At 36.1% G+C, this 26896-nt stretch overlaps 1 protein-coding gene across 1 annotated transcript in view; it reads right to left on the reverse strand.

Moving 5' to 3' along the window:
• DLC1 (DLC1 Rho GTPase activating protein) overlaps positions 1 to 26896 on the reverse strand; it is a 214807-nt gene that overhangs the window by 133885 nt on the left and 54026 nt on the right. The window lies entirely within an intron of this gene.

A 26896-nucleotide genomic window follows, 5' to 3' on the forward strand; every position in this document is an offset into this window, starting at 1 on the left:
CAATAAAGGTAAGAAAGGCTGGATGAGAAATCAGATTGCGTATGCAATGTATGCAGAGTTGCCATGTGAGTTAAGGTATCAATTTTACATCCCTTTCAGTCATGTTAGTCTAGCTTTGTTCAGCGCATTTTCCTGCTGCAGATTTCACAGAAAGAGGAGAGTGATGGACGGAAATCACAAAACAACCAGTTTCAGACTTTCTATAGAGTTCCTGAAATAGGCTTTGAAAATTTCATTTCAGGATTTGATTTGTCCTGCTATATAAAATAGTATTTTATAGCATTTCCTGGACGATATTTTGTATAAAATTTCAAATAGAACATGTCTTAGACAATATATATTAATAAATACCTTACAGATTGGTAATACCCATAAGAATACTTTTGTGATTCTTTCTGTTTCACCTGTACTCTGACTAGTTAAATATCTGTTGCTTGAGTTTGACATTCAAAAATGTCGTACCATCAGACTAACATTAAAACAACAGCAGCCCCTTGCTTGAAAAGCATTTCCCTTGCTTTTTACAAGCACATATTTGTTCAGAAGAAGCACCATTTTGCTCCAGTAATGCAACAAAGGCATTAACTTCTATAGTCTGAAGAAAGTTAACATGCCAACGAAACAATAAAATCACAAAATGAATCAAAGTATCAGTTGCAAAGAAAGAAAAAGTGTATCTCATATATATTTAAAAAAAAATATTGATGGAATTTTGAAAACCAGTATATAATTTTCTTCTCTTTCCCAGACCTAAGTGGTTACACTGGCTAAGAAAAATAAGAAAATAAGAACCCCCCCAGCCAGATTCACTATTATCATTTGAGAGAGATGGAACTTTGTAAAGAGAGAACGTTGTAAAGAGAAGGTGAGAAACAAACAAACAAACAAACAGGAAAAGAAAACCAAACAGAAGAAGAAAAAGGAATGAGGGAACATTAGTGTAAATTGAAAGGAAGGGTCAGGACAAAAGAAGGAAAGATGGGGACAGGTTATTATTACATTTTAATGTTGAGTTTTGTTAGCCATAAAAACCCCAAAGAAGGTATGATGGGTTCCTTTAAGAAAAGCTTAGAAGGCAAGATTGAGATGAGTGGAGTTGTGGCAACAAACAGTGTTAGCAATGAAACCATAAGCTGTGTCATGGAAAAGAGATAACGTTTTGATGGGGACAGCCTTTGTAAGGTCTAAAATGCAAGGCCAAGATGAACAGCAGTGATTCAGTGAATGGGGAGGGAAGGAGTTACAGGACTCAATGGGGATATGACAGAGTGACAAGCAGGGAAGATAATTTTTCTCATGGCTTTATGACAGATTTAAATGGATTTTAATCATGTTGTCAATAACTGCAATGCAAGTCACTGGTAGTGCCTTTGGCCTGAATGAATGCTTCTGAATCAGCTCCCGTCATCATTCACATCAGCGTGCGGATTTTTTTTCATATTAGCATATCAAATTTTAAAACATTGTTAATCTTGCTATTTGTCACTTCAAGTTATTTCCTGGAAATACACAATATTTCTAACTGATGATCACTAAAATATGTAGATTTACAACCAAACATAAACTTTAGTAAATTTGTTAGATGGTAGTCTTAAAGGTTGTTAGAGTTGTTTAGTGGGTTTAGCCCAGGTAAAAAACTGTAGCTGGAAATACATAGAACCATAATGCCTCAGGGCAGATGTGCAAGTCACAAAATTAGTACTTCTCTTAAGTAGGATGAAGGACTATAAGTTCCAGAAAATTTAAAGGTAGAATGAGGTTCGGAGATAAAAGTACTTCCTACGTTCCTGTAGTAATCTTGCAGCAATTCATTAAGACTGATGCTAGAGAGACCAATGTGGATTACACAAACTACCAAAAGTAAGAATTTTAAAATCAAGTCAGATGCATGGGAAAAAAAAAATAATACTAGAGCACTGAGATAAAGAAATACATTCAAAATGATAGCATCACAGAGTTTTCCTAGAATAATTAGAAGGAACTCATATGGTGGTGACTACCTGTCGCCACCATTTTTCACTACTCCAGGTCCCCCATAGTGCATTATGTAAATATAGAGACTTCTGTTTATTGCCTTACTTTTCTTGATATCAGACTTAGCCCACTTTTTTCAGCAAAACATCATTCCATTTCCTTCATGTGCTTTTAAAATTAGAACAACTAATTTTCCCTAATCTGGTCTTATTGATTAAATGCACAAGAAAAAAGTATAGCATTTTCCAAGAACCAAATATTTTCTTAAATTCATGTGAATCCAAGTAAAAAATGAAAAAAGAAATTATCTCTAAATGCCCCCTTATAGTAGCATTGAATTAATTAAAATAAAATCTTTTCTTTAGAACAGAATAGGAAGCATATATTTCCAAAGAATATCAATATTCTTCTCACTGTAAAAACTATAAATAACATGAATGCTTGATTCAGAACATGGTACTGTAGCATACTTATAAATTCTGAATCCATTGTAACAGTTATGAAAGAGGTTTTCCTTAAAATAATGTATATAAACAAGTAAGTCTTACTCATTAATTCTTACATTTTAAAGAGAACTCATACATGGTTTTAGTCAAAGGTTTAGATTTGCTTAGTTTACAGAAAAATTAAAAATCTTACTATTTCATTAAAATATATAGTAAAGTCCCTGATTAAAAAAACCCAAGCCAAACAAAAAAACACTCCCCAAAACTACCCTCTTTAGCCACAAAGTACAAAGACATCTTGGACAGTACTTTGAAATATGTCCGTTTCCTAAGCAGAGTGTAATTTTGCTGAATCAAGATGTAAAATGAGCTAAAAATTTTGTCAGAATGTTCTATTGCTGCTTAAAAGCTGAGAAAAAAAATCCTAAATGAACATAGTATTTCTTGAAAATTTACAATAAAGTAAACCACGAGCAAATCTTGTTCAACAAGATCTCAGACGGTCCTACTATTGGTTTAGTTTTTCATTAATACAGCTACCCATACTGCTTACATGCTGCCTAGTGGGAAAACATGATTGTTACTTATGAGAAATGCTCTCATCTCCAGTACAGTTTTGAATTCACTGGAGACCTTCTTCCAACAAGTTCCATATGTTCCAAATGAATTGCATTCCCAGGAAGTGATTTAACATTTCTGGCAATGGAGCAATTAAACTGGATTTTCCTGCTTGGCCAGATGGGTTCACTGTAACTTCACATTATTTCTCACTCTCCTCACAGAACTGAAGAACTGGACTAACAATTTCCACATGATCAGGTCACATGTGTTTTTAAAAAAAGCAGGCACACGCCCTCCTTACACCCTCTTCACAGATTTCACAAACACTCCCCAAAGTCAGGCTCCTCTATATTTTTAATGATATGCACTTTTAGCAGCACCAAGAAATAAAAGAGGGGAAGAAAAAAAAAAAAAAAAAAAAGGGAAAATCCCTATCAGACCGTTGCTGAAATATACTCAGGATTTACTTTTAAATTAGAGAATGTGATTTTTAACCTATACAAATCTTACTTGAAATGTCATATTGAAAATTTTTGTATGTATCCTTACTGTGTTGCAACTGATTCCCTGTAAATATATTATACCTGCAAATATGACTGTAAAGTGCATGTAAAATGCTATACTGGACATTTTTCTTTAAAGTTGCAAAGAAGACAGAGTGCATTTGGGAGCAGCGATGAGGGTACGCTGAGCTGCAAGACTGCCATTGTAAAAAGCTGAAGCACATCCAGTCTGACCTGAACGTTGGCTCTCCCTTAACTGTAGGGCGAAGCTATATTTTTTTTTTAATACTGATTCCAAACCTGCAGACAAAACCATTGTGAATAAAATTAAACTAGCTATCTTTTTGTTTCCTTGCACTCACATAACACGAACAGCTCTATCATGACTGACTTGTCTGCAAAGGGCCACACTAGACGGCAAAGGTTTGTAACTACAGTAACTGGCAAGTTACTGTAGAGGAGCATGTAACATACAATTTCTGAAATAAGGATCTAATGACATCTATTTATTTTTGTAGTATCTCATAAACCAGTTGGAGTGAGTCTATATTTCAATTTTGCAAACAAGATACAGCGTCTTTATTTTAAAGCCATTAAATGCACATTTTTTCCCCAGAATAATGGTTCTGCTTTTTTTTTTTGGATTACAGAAGATAAAGTGCATTTGGCATTATGTGAATCACATTTTCAATACTGCCGTCCAAGCATGATAGATATTCTACAAAGCTCTTCCATCATAGAAGGCTGTCAGCTATTCGGTCTTTTTTCAGATATGCATTTGAATAGACATGCTGGGAAATTTCCTTGCTAATGATCTGATACATCTTGATTTGCAAGCATTTCTCTACAATTTTGCCTGTGGAGATAATATCTTCTACTGTCCAGGGTGAAGGGAAAACTCCAGGGTAAACGTTAGCATACTGGGATTTGACTGGAAAGGGAAAATCCAGCCTTCATAGTAATTGTGACCAGGTGACTCACAATTGCTGAGCTCAGGCTGTTCTAAATCCCCTACCTTATTTTTGGAAGTGCTTTTATGGTAATCACCTCTTATTCCTGCAATTAAAATCATGGCCTAAATTCTCACCTTTGTGGATGCTTTTTTGATGCAAAACAGGGTTAGTAAGAATTGTGTTTTTCACTGAAATGATTTGCTTCAGGACCAAATCCATCTTTCTGTTCTAAAAAATGGAAGCTTTATATTGCATTAGGAGCAGAAGAGACCAACCTCCAAAGCTTGCAAACATAAAAATGAATGTTATATTTAGTTTTTAATTAGGGTCATTGATTTTAAGACCAGAAACCACTATGTAGATCGAAATATATCTCTGTTGTCTTCTTTCTACTTAAACCATCAAAACACACAAAAATCTAAAATCCTCTAAAGAAGAGCTATCTACTGAACTTCTGACAAGAAAGAAAGGAGGTAATATCAACACAATATACAATTACCAAGGAAGGACTAATGAATCGAATGACAGAGAACTCTCTATTCCAGTAAATAAGAGCAATCTTGTACCTGAAAACTGAGGTCCACAACGCTCAGACAGAAACCAAATTTTAAGCATTACATAATTTCTCATCAAACAGTGCATGTTCTGTATCATTGGGAGTCTTTAAATAGACATTTTATTTTATTTAGAAGGTACGCTCCAGTTTTCTTAATTTGGATAAGTAGTAGTTAAAATTAACTGGGTTATTTTACAGAAGAAAAAAATCCACAATCATTCAGATGGTTTGAAATTAGGGAAATATTGCAGTCCATAACGAGAAATTTCCTCAGTTATATCCCCATTACAACAAAATATTGAATAAATATCTCTACCAGAAATTTTTGTTCTTTGAAACCAAAGCCTTTCCTGTTAATGAATCAGATTAAGAGAGTAAACATTTAGAAAACCCTTTTGGAAATACTATAAAATTTAAAGTAAAGTAATCTTTTGGTATTAACATTGATCTGAAATCATAACAATAACGTAGAAGAAAAACCAAGAATCATTAGTTTATAATTCAGAATTATTTACAAAACATTAATTTATTAAACCTGTCAGGTTTTAAACTAAGCTTTCAGTTCTCCACAATTTTTACAATTTTGATTTTTTTTTTTTTTTCACCTGGATAAGGAAAGAGAAAAATCAAAACCATCAACTTTCACGACAGACCAGCTTTAGAAGGGGAATTTAGCAAGGTCTTTCTTCTTTGAGGTCTTTCATTTCACTGAAGATTGCAATTACTAAAAGTAGAGCAGAAGGCAATTAAAATCCCCACAACAATAAAGCTGCATCAATTAACTCAATTTTAAAAAGAAATTAATGTCACATTCAGAGGTCTCCGCTAAGTTTACGACAACACTATGAATTTAGTTCTAGTGGAAGTACAAAGCTGTATGCTTGCCTGCATATGTTCTCCTCCAGCCAGTTGTATGCCTCTCCCCAACTACTTTGTTTTCTGACTAGATATTTCTGTTTGCTTGAGCCTCTTTATGCCACTGAGGTCATGCACAGAGACCCCTTCTAGTTAGTGCTGGATGGCTGGCAGTTCTCCTTCCACGAGGCACTTGCCAAGAGCCTGCACTTGGGGTGGTCTAGTAACTTCCTGCGTCTTCGTCATTCAGCTGGCAGAGTGTGACTCTTGCTGGATTGGAAACGCAAAACAAAGATGCAGGATAATTGTCTTGTGCTCTATTTGGTGTTATTATAGACTTTCCATAGATCAGGGTAAGTTCCCAATGCTCTGAAATCTGTCAGGACCACATACAGCTGGTTTATACGATAGATAAGACAACAGCCTGTCTGCAGCTTGTCCAGACCATTAAGTAGAATTTTGCCATAATATAGAATTAACTCCCTTCTATTTAGGGATGCTGAAGTCTTCAGAGCAGCAGCTGCAAGTTCCTGAATATCCTGAGAGTTACCATCATGCATTTTGTGAAACATAATTTTTTTTTTTTTTTAAATTAACAATTGTTAGACCTCAGTTTATTTGCATATCAGGGCTTAACTTGGAATAAAAACAAATGCATAAAATAAACTTATTTTTGATACTTCCTAGGAGTTCACCAGATAAGGAACTCTATTTTCACTTGAGCTGCTTTTGAATTACTAGGGTGGTCATACAGTACTTGTAAGGGTGGTCATACAGTACTTGTAAGGGGGGTCAGTTAAATTTTAGTTCAATGTTAAGGAACATTTGTATAGATTTTGGTAATAACAAAACCTGTGCTTCCTCCAGTTCCACCAAACATATGTTTTCTTTAGGGAAGAGATACATAACTTGAGTGTTAACACCAAAGCTGAGATGTGACACACTACCTCTAGAACTGGAGCAGCCCCAAGAGTGGTCATGCTTTTCATCAATCACCAGAGGTTCTATTAGGGTTCATTTACACATAGAGAGCTTTTTCCCAAGCTCAGAAGTCATTTGTTTAGCTAATGTTTATCTTATAAAACCTTTTACAATAACAAACGCATCAATAAACCCTGAAACATTGGCAAAGCTGAACTACTTGAGAACCAGAGGGCACCCAGCTCTATAAGGCTGCAGTAAAAGATAATTAAAGTCTCATGTTTCCCATTTGTTTCAACATCATGTAATGTCTACAAACGTGATTTTGCCTTAAAACCCTTACATCTGGGGAATGCTTCTACATGGCTGACAGGAATCCCAGGTGATTTCAGTCTTTTATCATCTCCTTATATATAATACTTACAACCTTAGAATAAATCCATGTTTCATGTAAATAAAAAATTATTTCAATTATGTGATAATAGAAAGTAAAATTTTTTACATGATGACTCTAAGTTACCAAATACCTTTGAGCACCTACTCACAGCATAAAAGGGGAAATTAAAACCAACAAAATCATACCATTCCTGTCTTTCCTTAGCTACCTCAAGGAAAACAAAGGAGCCTTTTACCCTTCATCCCAAGAAAAGCAAGCCACTCTTACCAATTTTGAAGGGTGCAGACAAGAAAATCAGGAAGGTCATCTCATTGTTGGAAGTGCCAGAGTTGGTCATAATGTAGAAGCTGTGTGTTTATGAGCTAACTGAGAAAAGGTTAGCAATACAAATGACTGGATATGTAAATGAGCAATCTGATTGTAATAATGTTTCTGTGAGGTCAGTCCAAATCCAATGGTTGATTGCCATCTACACTTTTGAATTCCACTAATGTTAGTCTCCTGGATTCAGATCTCACCGAGGTTAGCAGCAATAAAAGAATATTTGAGTTTCTTGAATATTATATATGAAGGATTGGTATTTATGCTGGTCAAGGAAGACCTCACTGTGTTCAGCTTTACGTTCTGAAAAAGATTATCAGGTGTAGAGCATTGTATCAACTTATTGACACCTACTGGGAGGGCAGCAACTATTGACACCTACTAACACTCTGATCCTGTGTGAGTTTGCTCTTTTGAATCTCTGCAGCTAACCCCGGCTGGCTACTCTTCCCATTGTTAGCTGCAGCAGGCTGCTACAAGTGTTTAGAGTTCTCTTGCTAGATAAAAAAGCAAAACCCAAGAAACTAGTTTTTAAAACATGGTATGTATGTTTTGGCACAAATCTTTATGCTCACAGTCTCATGTGAATTCAGTCACTGTGATATTACATTTGTTGGAACAGGTGGGAAAGGATCAAAAGCAGATCCTCAGGGAGGCTCTTGATCTTGGGCTTTATTCCAGGCATAAAAGAATAAATTACTACAAAAGCTATATCTCTTCTATGATGATGAAACCTTTACTTTTTGCAGAACATTGTAGTTCTTTACTCAGGAAGCTGAAGAGTCACATAATAGTGGTGCTAATCATGAGATGATGGAGAGAGGAGGGGTATAGCATGCCAGACAGAAACAGTGACAGGTTTCGGAGAGTCAGTGGGGTGTTTTTTTGTGGAAAAGAGTGCATCTAACTTTGGAAGGTAGCAGGAGTGAGCATAAGAGAGTAAGTGCCAAATTAATACATTTCAGTAGGTTATCACCAAGTCTGCTAGATGTGATAATTATCATGTTTCTTCTTGGTTTACTAAAACATAGAGCAATACAGATTAACATAAACCACCCTATTTACTTTTATGAGGAGAAGACAAATGGCAGGGAGTAGAAGCACGCAAAAAGACAGTGGCTTTGCCTTGGGTAGCAGGAGGAGGTAGGGAATAAACACTAAAATATGCTATCTGGATCTCATTTGCTTAATTGACCATATTCTTGGAATCTGTTTGTTCCTGCTCCAACATACATGTGTAGCGAGTGTGAGCTTAAAAATCACCAAACACCATTACTGTGACCTCACTAAGTCAGTATTTCTCTAGGTCATCCAAGAGAAAGAGAGCTGAAATGAAATGAGTTCTGAGCGCTCTCTGCATATGTAGTGTGCTAACCTTTAAGCACTTGTCAAGGTTGTGGGTGACAGATAGATGCAGTAAAACAAAAAGATATCTTTTGGGTGAAAAAGTAAGAAAACTTGCTTTTTAGTTCATTCAAGAACTTCTGTTTCTTTCAAGATAATTGATTTAAAAAAAAAGTTGGAAAGATATTGCTTATATGAAAACAACTCCCTTTTTTTCCAGAAGACAGAAAAAAGAAATGAAAATATGTAACAAGTAAAGATGAGTTTCTTTATCACTGGGAAATGAAACAGGAGTTTGACTCCTAAAAGGGCCTAAGGAAATGACGCAAAGTAGTTTTTTTAATCCAAATACAACAATGAAAGTTCTAAAAAATACCCCAAGCCCTTGAAAAACCTCTCCGGAAAACAAAACATTAATCTGCACAGCTGTTTTATGCTAAAATGCTTGTAACTAAATCCCCCTTTTCTGTTTGAGAAAAAAACCCCCAACTATAACCATTTCTACTTTAATATCTAAACTCTGGTCAAACTGAGTATCAAATTTCCTTTGCTCATATAACCAAAAGATTGGTTCCTCTGGTACAGTTAATAAACCAGAGAAATACACATTTCATCTGCCATATACTTTCCTCAGCTGGAAGTATTACCAGTAAGAGCGCTACTCCAGGTCTGTGATATGACTATTTCCTATTACATTTCTTTAGGGTCTTGCAACACCTTGCTTAACTCAGTAATGCCTGAGCTAACATTTCATAGTATGTACTCACATGGACAGACACCGGCACAGACAACACACATGCTACACATCTTCCATCTCTGTGCAGTAATCCCATTTTATTCCCAGGTACTATCTGTCAAGATAGGATCTTTGATGTCATAAAAATCCAGAAACCAATAGAAGTACTCTTACATCTGTGAAGTTTTGCTCATGCTGCCGACATATTTCAAAAGCCTGGGAGGAAGGAGGGGTGTTTTGCAATTGACTGCAGGGGATTCTGCGTTCCATTCACCACCTTAAGGTTCAGTCATATATGCTGCAGGTTAAAGTTAGGATGAGCTCACTGCATGGTTAAGATGACAGGCTAGCTATTACTTTCCTTAGAATAAGACCACTGGGGATAGTCATGGTCTGGTATTAGAACAAGAATACTAGTTGGACAATCTTTGTGCTAGTTACAAATATTACAAACACCTAATTTTTGTTGTCTTTAAAATGTAAATAATAATGCTTTACCATTAAATGGTATGTTTGGAGGCTTTCAAGCACCTAGAAAAAAATTCTACAATGATTTCTGATTGTTCTGTGATAAAGTTTTCTATGCATTATGTATAAAAGTGTAGTATGTTACAAGATCAACACATAACAAATCGATCAATCTTAACTTTTGAACATATACACACTTTTTTCTTAAAATTGCTAAGGTTTTTAACTGTAAATCATCTAGCATGCTATGTATTTCTGTAGCTTGGATTCTGATATCAAAATATATTCCAGTAAGAAGTTCTGTATTTTAGCCCACTTGTTTCTAAGATTTTGATTGTTAGAATCAGTGGGTGTTAAAATAGACACAGCTCCTTACATCATAAAAATGACACTGCATTTTTAATCTTAATTAACAGGTATAATAATTTTCTATTCAAACAATGGCTAAGCATAGCTGGTGAAGGATATGCTCTGTCTGAAAAACCTTTTTTTAATATACTCCTTTTATGGGACCCTTAAAAGTCAGAGATATTCAATATTGCCATTCATTTATCTAACATAAGTTCAAAACATTATTATTTTCTATAGATGATATATTTCTAGTTCATGGAAAAAAAAAATTGTTACTGATACAGAGCACAATTCTGCTAAAGTCAGTAGGAACTTTGCCAATTACTCCAGTAAGCAAAGGCTCAGGTTGATGCTGCCTGACTCATAATCTTCCTGTCTATGCTGTGTCCATTTCCTTTTTAAAAGGTGCAGTTCTGTGTGTGCATATATGGATATGCATAAAAGATAATAAAATCTACTATTAAAAGCCAGGCTTTATATAAAATTTTTTTACTAATTGCTACATTTGCTATGAAGACAGCCCTTTTAAGCTCCTTCCTTTTCCAGAAGTTCTAAAATTGGTCTTCTTTCAGGATCACTTTATTTATTTATTTTGTTCTGAATTTTATTTTTGGTTTCTGCAGGCTCTAAGCAAAGAAGTGTCTCATCAATGTCTGTGTTCCCACGCTATTCCCATGAAAATCTCACTCAGGCTTGCAGACAGATGCACTGCAGATCCTTGGAGTAGTAAGTGGGTCCAATTCTGTGAAGTGCTGGTCATTTTCTGTATTTCCCCAGGATCATGCCCTAATAGTACAGTTTCTTTCTGAATTGTTCCAACTTTCCCAAACTTTGTGTGGCATATTACAAAAATGTAGTTCACAGTTTCTAAGCTTTCAAAACTTTCCAGAGGGAAACAGCACACAAGAGTCCAAGTACACTCTTGGCTTTCATACCAATACCAGTCCCCTGAGGAGAGTTTGAATTATTCCATATTTTAGTTAAAAGGGACTGTTACAAGTATGAAACATGTTCTGCAGAAACACTTTTGACTGACATCTTATGTTCACACTCAACTCTCCTAGAACCAATATTTCACAAGCATTTAAAAATATTCCTGACCATTAATGATAGTGCAAAGAACTGTAGAAAGCCACAAATTCCATTTCACCATATGAAAAGAGTAGGTGTTTTTTTGAAAGCAGACAGTCTGCAGACTGGCAGAGCAGATTTCTGACAAAATAGCTGTATTTCACATGAAAAAGATTTTGTGAAAAGAATTACACGAGTAGGATAAATATAAAATTTTAATTCCACCCACATTAGTCCTTAGTTTTGTATGTAAATTTAAAATACATAGTTGCCACAGGAAGGGTAGATGGCTTTCTTAAAAAAACAATTTCTTTCTTGTGTCTTGGCAGCAAAGTAAGAAGAAATATGGCTTAGTGAAAATAAAACACCCAACCAACAAGCAAAACAACAACACTGTACCAATACTTCTACCAGTGCCTGTTTTTCATTGGAAAGAATAGAAGAATGCAGTACCCTTGACCACCCATGTACTTGAGACCTTCCAAACTCAATGTTTGCATGCTGAACTTGACAAGGAAGGAATACTCTGTGTGTGAAGCAAGTTGCAAAACCTTGCTATGTCTCTCGAGACAGAAGTATAGGATGGAAGTATAGGATAGAAGATAAGATTCAATTCAAACTTGAAATCCAAGCAGGAAAAAGATGTTGGCTTAAAGCATACCTTTACAGATGCTGCAGATATATGACAGATTGTCATGAAGTACTTTCCACAGACATCAAGAAAACAAATAATAGCAGCAGAAGGAGATGGTGTTGCCATAAATAGTAATAACAAATTTTCATTGGTTTCCAAGTGGTCTGAGCAAACTCAATCTATGTTTGTGAGAATATGACAGCATTTACAAGTGCACATACTTTCAAAGCTACATTTGAACAGGGCTAAATAATCCAAACTCTCGGCTTAATAAACTCTACACAAAATACCATATATTTCGGCACTCGCTCTCCTGATTGGTATGTGTCTTATGAAACCTGAATATTCCTAACTGACTCACACTAACCCAGTGCAGTCCTGAAATACTGGCACTAGAAGCATCCATTTATCTAGTTCTAGAGAAAATTAGAACTTGTTTGTGTATATGTAGGAAAAAGCTTGGCATACAAACAAATATGCTGCAGCAAGTTTCCTGATTTTTTTTTCTCTTATGCTAAAAATTCCACAAATAAGTTATTAGGAAGGTGAGGCTAAGGAAAATATGTCACAAGAGATTGCTTTAGTACTTCATTACTATAAAGTGCACTTACAGATAGCTTCTATCTTCTAGAACTCTGTTCTCTGATATGAAGCTATACAAAAGTTGCTGCAGCTACAGATTTCTGGCTGCTGTTGAAAATCTCAGTGTTCTGATAGAAGTTAAATTCTGTTAAGACCATCACTAATTACAAAGTACTGAAAATTGTTACTCGCTGTTATTCCTATTTCTTTCGCAAGTTGTTTATCATACTTAAGTATTCTAGAAGTTCAAGAATTTCAATAATGTAGTTATCTTTTCTCCAAGGTTTTCTTTTTTTGGTCTTGTTCTTTTTTTTTTAATTAGACAGCTCAAAATTTCCACCTGAGTATTTTCAGCTTTTATGAACCTGGATCCAATATCACAGAAATTCCATGTAACAAAGTAGAACAGAACAGCTAGTCTGATCTCTGTGTCTTGTAGGCAATTATCTATCATCCAGTTCAAATAAGTAATGTTCAGGAGACTAAAATGTTCAGGATAGATTCAGGCTGTAGGTCATAAGTGTTTGGCAGTAAATTAATTTAGTAGATTAATTTAAATAAACCAGATAGAAAAAAAAATTGTTTAGGTGTAGCATTGCTACATATCAAGGTGCAGTGATTAGATTACTGGTCGGCCCGGACCAAGGAAGAGACAGATAACACACATGGTGTGAGCTTCAACTCCGTCTTTTATTGTGCAGTTAATTCCTTTTATACTAACAACGGTAGGTGGGATTACTGATACGTCACAGGGAGGTGACGACTAGCCTTCTACCTTTCCGTGACATCGCAAGATCTTCCGAACGCCGTACCCTACATTTAGGACATTATGATGACGGGAAAAAAAAATCAGTATTTCTGCCAGTTTTGTCTGGAGAGTCCTCTTAAAGATTGCTTTAGTACTGAGACTATAAGCTAAACAGGAGAGAAGAGAGTCTCCATAACATCACTGGTCGTCTCTGCTCTGTATACTATCTCCATTTGTGATGAATCCTTCAGAGAAAAGTATACGAGCCAGGGATAATCATTCTGTTCTGATGCCTAGAGGTGATGAAATCAAGAGTGAGGTTCTATTTTAGTTCTTATTTTGCTGAAAAACTAAAGCAAGAAAGTTGCAGGCATACTGATTCAGGAGCAAGAAAGTTGCAGGCACACTGATTCAGGAAAAATCTCGATCTTCCGATAATCTAGGAAAGAAATGATTGTGCACGGGAACTATTGGAACAAGAGAGACCTCTGCAACCATGTCACACCTTTCCAAAGACAAGCAGGAAGGATGGATCCCCTTGTTACCTAGGTATTAACCTGATTTATTTTAAAGACTTAAAATGATTCCCTTCTGCGACCTTTTCTAGTAAGCCATGTAACAATTAACTATCTTGCTATGAAAGTGAATGTTATTGCAAGGTTGAACTTTAACTGCGTTCTGTGGCAAATGAATCTTCTTACGCTTTTGCTGGCAAGACTTAAAAGCTGTCCACTCTTAGATATCTTTTCTACATTCCTAAATACAGTTATCAAACCACTCTTTATCCTTTGGGCTGATTCCTAAGTGCTTACCAGGAATGGAAGATAGGATATGCTATAAAAGTATTCACTTCTCCTGAAGTGATAAAATTAACCCCAATTCCATGTGTGAGTACTTATTTAATTTGAATTACCTGTGGATAAATGAACTTTTCCAGGAGTAATCACTGAGCATGATCCCATGTAAAACCCTGAACACTATTACAGCTCTACCACAGGAATTTTGGTAATTAAACTTAAGAGAAATCAATGGGAAGCCTTCCTCAACTTTGGCAAGCACTGAACTGGGTCCTAGATCACTAAATATCTTTTTCCCTGATCTTTTCTGACTGCAAATGCTAAGGCAATTGATGTTTCTTTGGTCAATTCAAACTCACCTCACCTTCACTAGATGCTTTACTCATCCAGTCAGTTTTACAAACTGCTACTGAAATAAAGTTTGAGAGACTTGGTAGCTGGAAATCAACTGAATGTACCCCTTCAAATAAGGGTCATGTCATGCCTGTGTCACGTTGTATGTCATGGGGGGAGGAGGTGAACTGTTGAGCTGCCTCATGCTCAGAAAACCTTCTGTCACCTAACTCACAAATCCAACGATAAGACAAAGCCCATGTCCTGCTGCCAGCTATAGAAAGGAGTCAGAAAACAATTATCATCCACTCGTCCCCCAGTAACAAGAGTAGATTAGAAGGGGATAAGACTTTTGATGTATCCTGTAGTGTTTAGTTAGAGGAGCTATGTTAAAAAGAATCTTCAACCTCTGTTTAAAATGCCTTCTAACATGATGCAGCTTATGATAACCAATTTATTTCTTATTTGACTCAGTATGGCAATGCTTGAAAATAATTTTCTTGAAGTAATTTAAGACCTTATTACATGGAATTGTTTTGTATGTGTTATACAGACTTTGTGGTGAACAACTTACCTATTACCTGTAAATGAAATTACCAAAATCTTTTAAAATTACTTTAGTCCAAAATAAAATAGGCAGTAGAGTGGGAATACTAGAATGAAATACTCTGCTAGTCTCTCTCATTTAGATTAATTCATCCTGTAGGTGAAGAACACAGCTCTTTAACACAGTGGGATTGGTACAGTTTTAATTAACAGCTGATTGGGCCAAGACTTGGAAGAGTCACAGGCGGAACTGGTATAATTTTCCTCATGTACTGCCTTTTAATGGAAGGACAACTGCACTATTTGGGAAAACACTTGCTCAGCTGAGTGAGAGTCAGTTCCAGGGTATCCAGAATCTGACAGTCAGAGCAGATCAGTTCGATGCAGTCGTGGAAATAGAAATGCTTGCTAAACACCAGAGCTCCCACTGCTGAACTTTATAGCTGACCTGCACTGATGCTTGCAACAGTGGGAACTTCCTACATGCACATACACAGCCCATGAGACAAATACATAGTAACAGCGTAATTACTAGTTTGAGGAGCTAAGCTACTAGAACTTCAGTGAAAACAATAAGGAGAGATTTAATAGCTCATATGGCTTCTGTGGGAACGTCAGATAACCACACAGAACTCAACAGGAAATAGGAAAGAATTTCCCATGAGTTTTATGGAATAAGTTGCATATTCCACATGGATTCACACAGGATGGTGATTTACTGGTTGGAAGAACTGAGTCCCTTTCTCGTTTTGGAAGGTGATACTGATGGTGTTTTTTGGTTAGAATTGGCTAATAATACTGTCAGACCACAAGACAGCAGGGAATGCAATAACATGCCAGTTTTTTTCCAGTAAATCTTAAAGATTATCTGCTAGTAGATGACAATGATGTGTGGTTTTTGAAGAAGATAAAAATATAATTTAATCACACAGATTAATGATAAAAAGCCACTCTTTAATAGCTAGGAGAGAGAGAATCTTTAAAAAGAAAAAATCAAACTAGAAAAAAATATGTGCAGGCTTTTTTTTTTTTTAAATTCTTCAGTCCATTTTGTATCAATAAAAATAGTCTTGTATTTAAACATCCTACTTAATTCTTAATTTACACTTTCCTATCATACTTATGTATTGCATGTGTTCCTACAATTTCCATATTTCAAAATACAAATTATTTTTTATTTATTGTCTGAAACTTTTCATCTTCATTTGTCGAGATAGTCAACACCCCCCAATTTCAGATGGCAATTATCAGTCATCATCTCCATATTTTACCTAACACAGTCCAAATTAGTATCTTCATTGCTATTCTTTCATTCCCTGCTTCTGATCTTTACTCTGACAGATTTTTACCCCACTGATTTTTTTCTTTCTCCCGTATGCCTTCTTTCCTGGATGACAAACATGCTCACAGATGCCTTGTCTGCTGGCTTATTCATGTCTTTCTCTATAGGTATAGAATGAATTTTCAATCCCAGTTTACCAACTACAGTCAATCATTCAGATTCCTTTGAACTATTATTTTCCCAAAGACTTATAAGCATCAAATGCTGTCCCTAGCCCATTTTTATTTGAAGATAAGATAATGAGAAAATGTTTTAAAAAATGTTTTACTCACTAATAATTCTACAATTTTTTTGTCTGTCTCCTAACGTGAACTGTCTTACCTTGGTCTTTAGACTGAAAACTTCTTGAAATAGGACTGTTACTGAAATGAAACAGCATACTTGCAGCAATTTAAAAAATAATGGTGATATTGGTAGCCTGCTTGTATTTTTGCTTTCATTCTCATCAAGATCAGACATGCTTACACTTCACAAACCTATTTTTAAGTGGTGACAACATTATTTGTATTGCTGAAGCACTCAAAAGCCACAGACTTGGACCACAACCTCATTGTGCAAGATCCTGTACGAACAGGGCAGAAGAATTACCCATACACCAGAAGGAATGCAACCAGTATAAAGCAAGGATCCTCATGCAGACTGATGTGGGAGTACAAGGAAAATGATCATTTGTGTCATATAAATAATGTTTTAAGTAGCCTGGGAACACTGGGATCTTGACTGATATCGAACTTTTTCAGATACCCCAGCAAAAGAGTACACTACAGAAAGCACTTGGGACAGCCAATGAGATAGCTTTGCTGATGTATGTGAGAAGGGTCCTTATGAGGAAAAGCCTGAAGGAATTCAGTCTCCCGTATTCCAGCTTTACCTGCAATTGTGAATGTTACCCTATGAGTATTTTTCTGAAGCATCTAGGATCTCATAATCCTAAACATATACAGAATTTAGAATATTTTTGATCTAGAATATTTTCTCTTTAAAAAATGCAGTAGTGCTTACAGATTCTTTCCAAAGGTATGTTCATTTCCTTTTTTGATATTGCTAAAAGTCATAGCAATGACCAGAGTATTTTCTTCATTAACTGTTTCATCTTTTCATTTGTAGTGAAACATGAACTGTTTCCTCTCAAAGAGGATCATCCAGTTCTGAAGATTCCCAAACACTCAGCCCCTGCGGCACACACTGCTCCAGAGACCAATATGCCCTTATGCCTCCTCTCTCTTTTGCCCCTTTCATATACAAGAGGATTACGAGAAACACTGACAATTCTAGAGCTTTTGAAGACAGTGGAAGAATTTTCAAAACATTTTTATGTATGTTATGTGCTGGATGGACTATACTCAAATGCCTCTAGCTTGTAGGAATTAGATATTTTCTAAAGTTCTATCATTGTCATAAAGATTATTTTTGTAAAAATTTGTGAGCTGCCCAAATGTATGATAGAGCCCATATAAACATGCATTAAAGGTTTTATTATATCATGAATGGCATCATTGTTAAATTAGTTGATATTCCTTAGTAGCTACTACTCTGTACATCATAGACTGCAAGACTGAAGTATGTTTTTGTCAGTGCATGCTTACACGCTGAATTTGTTGCAAGATTAGTGTCTGAAATGCCATTTAATTCCCTACAATCTTTCACACTATTACTTTACAGCAGTCTACCATACTCATTGCAACCTGGTCATTAAAGGTAGTATGAATAGTCAAAGGAGACTTGACAGGAAAAGGGCATTTCTCAACAATGTTATCACTGTGACTTAACAAAAAATGATTTAAAACTTAAACTGTGTTAGTACGTGCTTACACTAATATCAGTCAATGACAAAACACAGTACTGAAAGCGTAAAAGGTATGCTAACTGGAAGGAATCTTTTGCCTGTGCTGTGATTAACTCCACTACACCATTTGCAAGAGATTAAGGAAGTTTAGAATTAGAAAACACATGCGTTACACAGGGATGGTAGTCCAAAAGAGCATGCTGACAGGCAGACACTCATGAAATGCTGCCTTGGAATTCATGTATCCCAGCTTTCACTCTGCCCTACCGGTAGCCTGGACAGCAGCAGCGGGAGATCTGATCGGACTCACGTTCTGCAGGGCCCTGCAGCAGAACCGCTGATGACCCCGAGTGATTAAGGGTCAACAAACTTCAGCCTGAAGCAACCGTTCTATGAACTTTGGCACATTCTGAGTTGGCTCCTGCTGGTTTGTTGCCTTTGGCCCTTATCTTGCAGTTTAGCAAGGATTGTGAAATTCTGAATAAAGTTACAAGACAGATCAGTTCTGTCTCAGTGACTCAAGGTCTCCCTCTTCAAATGTTCTCGGTCTTCAAAATTCCTTTGGCAAATAAACTCATCTATCAGCTAAACATTTTCCAATAGGTGTGTCAAAGGACCCACCAAAAAAAAAAAAAAAAAGAAAAAAAGAAAATATTTGTATAAGCATCATGTAGGGCAGGGAAACATTATCAGAGATTCTCTGTGGTAGCACTTTGTTTGGAAAAACTACCTGCATTCTATGTGTGCGCAAACTTCGGCCCGTAATTGAGAAAACTCTGCTTTGAGTCTAGTACTGTGTGTCATTTTCAGATGGATGAAGGGAAGAACTACTTCAGTGAAGTGCAAATATCTTTCGAACATGAAAAGAAAAAGAAGGAGTACCCACTTTCAAAAGTACTTATAAGTTTAACCTCATTGACTGCCAAATATCCAAGTTTCCTACAAAAGAGGACTTCTAATATAAAGTCAATTAGACTTCTGAAAATTTTGCTATGAATTTTGCTTTCAAGGCAGAACTTAGACCTTTGGCAGAAATTATAAGTTCTTCCTCCCTACAAGGACAAGGAGGAGAACATATAACTGCCTGGACTACTTTTTTCTTGGCCATGTTTTTTCTGCCATTGAGGTGGCCTCAGTGCCATATATGGAATGCTTAATGAAATAAAGATCTTCAGTGACAGGTAATCATAGGTAGATACATAAATATAAAAGGGTGCAAAAGTCATAAAATAAAATATTCAGCTTGTCTACATTTCTTGGAAAGAGGCAACTCACTTCAAATGAGAAAAGCTATCTATATTCAAATATTTAATGAGACCTGTGACATCTTTCAGCATATTTTGAGATGTAAACTTAATCAGATTCAACTAAATACTCCTAGTGCTTCTCCCCTGATCTTTACCTGCAAGAAGGTAGTTCCTACATATAGTGTGTATTTTAACATCCATCCTCCCTTCCTTCTCTCCCTACCCTTCTTCTGAGTAATCAGGACCAAGTAATAAAACAACCACAGGAAGAATTTTGTTCTTCTGCCTTCCTGCTTCCTTAGCTGGGGTAATTCCTAGAGAATTTCTCATTCTAGCAAGCTGCTTTGGAAGAGGACTCAGGTTAAGGTTTTCAGTGTCTACATTCAGATTACTGAATACATACACAAGACATTACCAAGACATTTTCAAATGTAACTCAGAAGCATAAAACTTAGTGAAAACTGTTCAGCTACAGAGGTGGCACAAGTAGATACAGCAATAGAGTTTCCCTTCCTGGAAATCATCTTAGTCCTGGAGGTCACATAAGATGTAATTCACAGACTTTGGTGGCAGGTAGGTCCTTTGTATTTGTTCAGCTCAGCAGCTGTCTGCTTCTGTCTTTAAACATCTAAATAGTTTTTTAAAAAATCTGTCCTAGTAATTTTCAGAAATTATTAATTAGTGGCTCAATTAAGAAAACAATTTTGGAAAATTACACATCCTCCTGAAGTGCAGAATGGCTTCTAGGTACCCAGATTCTCTGAATTTTTTAAAATAAAACTTAAATCTCTCTCTTTTCTTAATATAGAAACAATGTGCTTTGATTTTCCTCTCTTACAATTTCTGTATTTCCAAGAGATTATCCACAGGATGTTCTAAACAATGTGAGAAACCCATTACAGATTTTTTTCCTCTCCTAAGAATACAGAGTTCTCAAAACACTCTGAAATCCCTAAGCATGTCGAAACATCACTCAACGTTGGCAACAGCAAAACTGGATCTTTCTTGAATTGCTTTTGTATTGGCAAAGCTGCAACAGAAGAATTAGAAAAATTGCATGTGACTGTGTAGCAAAGCTCCACAATGAGCTAACATAATTCAGTTTTAACGGTTTGGAAGCTGGATGTAAAATTGGCTGTATTACTCTCTGTCACGTTTTTGCTATCTGCCTTATGCCTATCACCCCACTAATTCTCCAATGAATTGCTGAACTTTTTGTTCATTCAACATACAACCATGTGAGTTTATTGTGGAAATAAACTCATTGCTCCTGTTCAGCTGAAAGGTCTATATTTAATTTCATTTTTTCTAGATAAACCTGCCGATTACAGCAAATGCTGAATTTTAAATATTTTTATCTTAAAGTTCCTTCAGGCTTTCAAGGAGATGTATCTTGGCCAATCATTTCAGGTACTTTGACACTCATCACATTTTAAAGAAACAGTATATTTAATTCCACATTTATCTTACCTCACATTTACTCATCAATACTCATAAGCTGTGTTGAACACTCTTAAGGCTATACTAATGCAATATAAAATATACTGGACTGAGAGTTACAGCTTTGTAAAGAGAGTGCTAGCATTCTGCAGGATCATGGACTATTGAGAGATTAATTCCATCATCTATTCCTCTCCCTTCCCTGAAATGAAACCCTACTTTGTTTTCACATTGCATTCTGCAGTCTCAATGGCCTATAACTCCTCACTGGCTGCCTCTCGTGTAGGGCTTTTGTTCACCTAAGAAACTACTATGGAAGAATAAACTTCCCAGTCTAGTGCCATTCACATACAGACAATGTTGTCTCCTCAGAGTGGGAAACCAAAACTTCAAAATGACTTTGGAAGATCAAAGGATCTCCCCACTTTCCATCTCGAGCAGTACCCTGTTTGCGTTTCTGTATTCTGCATGGCGATACATTAACTATTAATCTCTATGTAATGTGTGCAGTGTTATTTAATATAAAATAAACATATTTCACTGTTTATTGGGTTGTAGAATACAGGGAATACCTCAAGTACCATTGTAGGTTGTTTGGATTTTACTTCTCTTTTAAAATAGGGGTAGTACAAAATACAATAAAGATGGTTTAGTAAGAGAAGGTAAATAGAAAAAAATTTCAAAGCGCAAGCTATATTTAGGGAATAAAAACAGACAAACTAAAAACTTTGCTAATCTCTATTTTAGAACACAGAAAGGTTCAAAGTATGGTAGTTAATCTGAAGAAAATAAAACGTGGCAACACACTGGAATGTACAGTTTCTATTTATAGAAATCCCAACAAACTAGAAGTCCATGCCATTCAATTAACAATTTACAACACCTTCATTGTATAGTGCAGTGCAGAAAGTGGAAGGCTGTTTCATTTCTGTATTTCCAGACGCGTGTCATTTCCAACCCCATATTTAATAGTGTGTAACTGCCTGAAGGGGAGAGATCAGAATGTGTGGCATGTCTCACTGAGAGGAATTTTGTGCATTAAAAAACCCCAAACCAAGCTCTTTCAACTATTATACAGAGAGCTAACCAGATCCCTTGCTCCCACCCTGGCTTTGAAGACCAAAAAAAAAAAAAAAAAAAAAAAGAAAGAAGAGAAAAGGAAGAAAGAAGAGAAAGAAAGCACAAAGTGAGACATAGCAGAAAGTGAGAGACAGAGAGGGTGAGACAGGGAGAAAGAGAGTGCAGGAGCAAGAGAATTCCTTATGAGAGAGATGTATGTAAAGCACAAGAAGAAATGGTTTTCCATGATGTCACTCACAGCATGTCTGTGTCTGGAAAAGTGCTTGAAAAGGCAGACATGGATTTCTTCCATTCCAGTAATGCAAACTATTCATGCCACGTTTTCAAACCATGTTCCAGGAGTAAAGGCTACCATGTACAAGGCATGAAAGAAGACAATCTAGATATTTATTCACTACCAACAAGATGATTTGACCAAGCTGATAATTTAAGTCTTGTCATTTCCTCTTTACCCTTTAGAATTCATTTTTCCCAATTTTTTCCTACTTTGCAACCTGTTCCCCTCTCCTGCCCCTTCTTGCTTTTTTCTTCTTTCATCTCTCACCCCCTTCAAGAAGCTGATGCAAGCTTCTTTTCTTCCTTCTTCATGTGCATGCCTCTACTTTCCTGTGCTCTCCATCTACTGGTAGAGAGATTAAACTGTTGTCGCTGCTTTTCTAACTCAAATTCTGTGTCTTCGTCCCACTGTTCTGCGCTCCCTTATTTGTCTTGGACTCAAGCCTGAAATTTTTTCTTAGATAAAACACAGGAAATTCTCACCAAAAGCCATATCTACATATTACATTGTTTCTTTCCCCTTTAATACAGCTTTTCTTTCTTGAGGTTTTGCATATTCCCTCTTCAGCTAAATGTACATTATTTCAGACATCACAAATCCCAGAAAAATCACTTAGCTGATAGGACACTTAAAATAACCACAGCTGCAAAAGTGGAAACATGGATTCATGGGGGCTGAATTCAGTACTAATAAGACTGACAGCATAAAAAATTATTAGTGATGTACTTGTCCCCCAAAGGCACTGGTCTTCAGGCCATGGCCTGGAAAACTTCTAATACCTATGTTTGCTATAAATGTTGGTATTTCTTCTACCTTATTCAAGTCACAGGTAGACATGTTATCCGGCTGCATATAAGAAGAGAAGTAATTCAAATGCTTATATGAGTAGACAAAGCTGTGGCTGCACAACCATGCCAGTGATCTTGCTGGGACTGATCTGGTGAAAGACAGCCATGGACCATGGGGAGGACAAAGTGTACTTTGGAGCAGGGTGGGTACAGTTTAGTGTTAATAACTGTCCTGACTTTAATGCAAGATGCAAATCCAGAATAAAAATACAGGAAGGTTGAAAAGTCAAACAAAACAGAAGAAAAAAAGGAGAAAACTAAAAAAAAAAAAATAGGAGAAAGAGAAAAAAGAAAGAAGAAACAAAAAAGATGACAAAAAACAGGAAAAAAGAAAAAAAGAAGAAGAAACAGAAAAAAGATCACTTTAAGGACTCGGGAGCATAGCTAAGCTAAAGTAAAGCATCATTTCAAAATCATTCTGTTCTTTCCTATTTTTATATATACAATTCTGCCAAAAGGCATTCAAATTTCATAACGTCTCAACATGGGCCAAAGTCCCATCAAGCACCAAACTTTTGGATATGAATATTAGGAGATGAGTTACAAACAGTTTTACAGCAACACTACTTTATAATAAATAGAACAATTCCAATCTTGTCAGGACAATATTTTTAATATCAGTTTAAATGGTCACTAATAGTTATTATCACTTTGGATATTAGCACAGTGGATGCTCAGAGCAGTAGGTTTCTTGGTAGTTTTTAAGCAGCTCAAATGTGATTGTTATACTTGCAATCATAGTGCATCTCGCCTGCTCTGCGTGACAGTACTAGCATGGGAAAGCTGGCTGATTTGAATCCCCTCCTTGTATGAATGTCATGCAAAAGAAGAGAAAGAAAACAGTACTGCCTGGGACAGAACTGCACCTCTAAACCAGCATTACCTTAGAAATGAACTCCTGCAATGACACTGTTTTCTCCATCTTCAAACCACTCTGAGCTTTCCCTTCTCTTGAATTGCTGAGGGATAAGGTAAGGGTCTTATGGCTCTCAGTCACAAAATGATTTTCAATCTGTGCTATTTAGTTTGACTGTTGCTCTCCCAGTGATCTAATTCCTAGCAAGATGTAATAAGCACTGATAGAGTCTGATAGAGAAACAAAGGATTTCTTCATAGAGCTATCCAAAACAAAAACTGAAGTTGCCCTTGGCAAATGACAAGTTAGCCAACAATTCAGCATCCAACAACAGTTCATCCTAGCTGAAAGTCTTGTGCAACATTGTTGGACTGAATAAAGTTGCAGCCTTTTGTCACCTATTGGTCTACTGGCAAAAAGTTCAAGTTTTTTCACAGCTTTAAAGCCCCTTAGCCCCACTTCCCAGAAAATCTGCAATCTAGCTTTCTGCAGCCAGTCTCCAAGCAGCCCTCTCCCTTTCCACTCCATACTGTCCAGCAAGGGGACCTACTGATCTTTTCTGGAACCCTCTTGCCTTTGTTCTGGAGATTTTGAGATATCTTGTTATTACTGAACAGGATGGAAACAGTCACAAATCTATGAATATTTCTATTTCCATGGTGTTTATTAAAGGCTTTTATGCAGAATATATTCTGCTCATTTCAACACAGCAAAATGTTCTTCAACACTATTTTAAGAACTTAGATCATTAAAAATCCTTATGCTAGTCTTCTGCATGTGGTGAAATTTATCCCCCACCATGTCTTCCAATTATTTCCTTTCAAGGAGACAAAATTCTAAAAATGGTGAGATATACAGCTCTAATAACTGATGCAATATATCTCACTAGAATTTTAACAGGAGATTTCAGATTCCTTCTTTTCAACAGAGTTTCCTAGTAATGTTTGGCATTTATTAGTTGCTCTGAAATGCTCTATCAGGCATGAAACAGAGAAGGCATGTGTAAGTAGGATGAGTTATATTGAGATAAAGCTCTATGCAAAAGAAATAGATTCCATGTAAGAGAATAGCCCATGTAAGGGCTCCATGTCCAGCTGTCTGTGGTTCAGAGCATGCCTATGGTTGTATCGGATCCATCTATTTTCCTCTCCCCAAGACCTGCAGTAGATTAGAGGATGTGTATAAAAATATGGCAATCCCAATGGCAGCTATAGGGCATGCATGTACTGCAAACAACAGGCCCAGCAGAAGAGGTTGGCAAACTGTGGCTTTTGAGTCAAATCAACTCCTGCATTAGGATTTCATCATATGGCTGACAGTAAGACTGTAATGATAATGAGCAGAACCTTCTATCTGCTGATTTGATGAGTTATAAACTTTTGCCCCCCAAAATGTCTAAACACTTTTAGAGACCAATTTACTTTTACCTTCCAAAATATCAGTAAGTTCCACAGATTTAACCTTCAAAAAAACTCATCCTTTGTTTTTAAGAAGTAGTGACTACTTCCTACCTACCTCACCTATACCAATCACCATCTCCTTCAGTGATCAATTTTGGAAGTGTTGGCTCATACCCAAACTAATGCAGCTCCATTCAGATGTATACATCTCTGCATTACAGCAATTTAAACAACAATAATAAAAAATTGTATTAATAAAACTGCTTAGTTCTTAGAGGATTTTGTTTTTCTTCAGGGAAAATAAATTCTTTATGCCACTGACATTACGAATGAATTTACATCTTTTTCAGCAATTTTCCACTCACAGGCTTCTAACTGACAGTGATTTAAAATTTTTGTCCATCTTTGCTCATGCATGCAACGACAATTATGAGCTGGATTATGGGATTCAAGTTCTTCAATGCAGAGATGCACTATATGGATTACATGCTGACAGAGAAAATTTACAAAGTTTTTTTAGAAAAAACACAATCATGTAAATGTCATGTAAGATTTTCTTGGCAGGTGCTGAAAAAGTTAAAATGTCATACTGACATACAGTTAAACATATTTAAGTAACTTCAAGAAAAAAAGGGGAAACTTGGTAAGGATTCAACTCAGTCAATATGGAAGAGCACAGAAGAGAGACTTGCACTAAACTTATCAGGCAAAAAAAAGGGAACGTTTCACATATTGTCTGACATTCAGAACATATTGGCATGGAAAGCAAACCCCAGCAAACTCAAAAATTCAGACTCAACCAGCTTCTTATCAGACTTAAGTTAAAAAAGACATTGATATTCTGTCACTCTATCAAACCTACCATTTCTGAATGGCTAGAGAAACTGAGCCTTCTCCTCCTGATTTCATATGGGAGAAAGATTTACTTATGAAGAACAAAATTTTTAGATAAGCCTTAACTTTTTTTTTTTTTTAAGTGTAAATACACTGAAGTTTACATAAAGTGTGATTTTGCTTGCTTCCTTCACAGGTTTATATCTAATAAAGGCTGAATCCCTGTCCTCAACACTGCCAATCTGCAAAATCAGCCTATGGCTGATAAAAGAATATTCAACTTAGTGTCGACGCAAGCCCATCTAAAATTTACTATTTGCTATGTTCTGAAAGTTCTTTAGGCTCTTTATCTTAAACTAAGGGAATGTCAATGTTCACCCACTGTTTCCATCACTGTAATATTTAAACTAACCCTTTAACCTAGTGGTTACAAATAGCTTTTAGAAGTAGTAATTTATTTATAATTTTCACCTGGAAGGTGCTAGCAAATGAGACAGTATATGCATATCCACAAACCCCTGGAGGAAGGAAGACAAGGCACCTGGCACTAAGTGTGTCAACACGAGAGGCCTCTATTTGATTGAAAGGGGTGCAAATAACTAAACAGATTATTTTATCCATGGATAGTAGATAAACCAACTTTTTTTTCACTTGCAAATTGATGTCTGCATATTTCTTTCCTTTTACAA

Source organism: Aquila chrysaetos, chromosome 1 (genome assembly GCF_900496995.4).
Source record: "Aquila chrysaetos chrysaetos chromosome 1, bAquChr1.4, whole genome shotgun sequence".
Lineage (NCBI taxonomy): Eukaryota > Metazoa > Chordata > Aves > Accipitriformes > Accipitridae > Aquila > Aquila chrysaetos.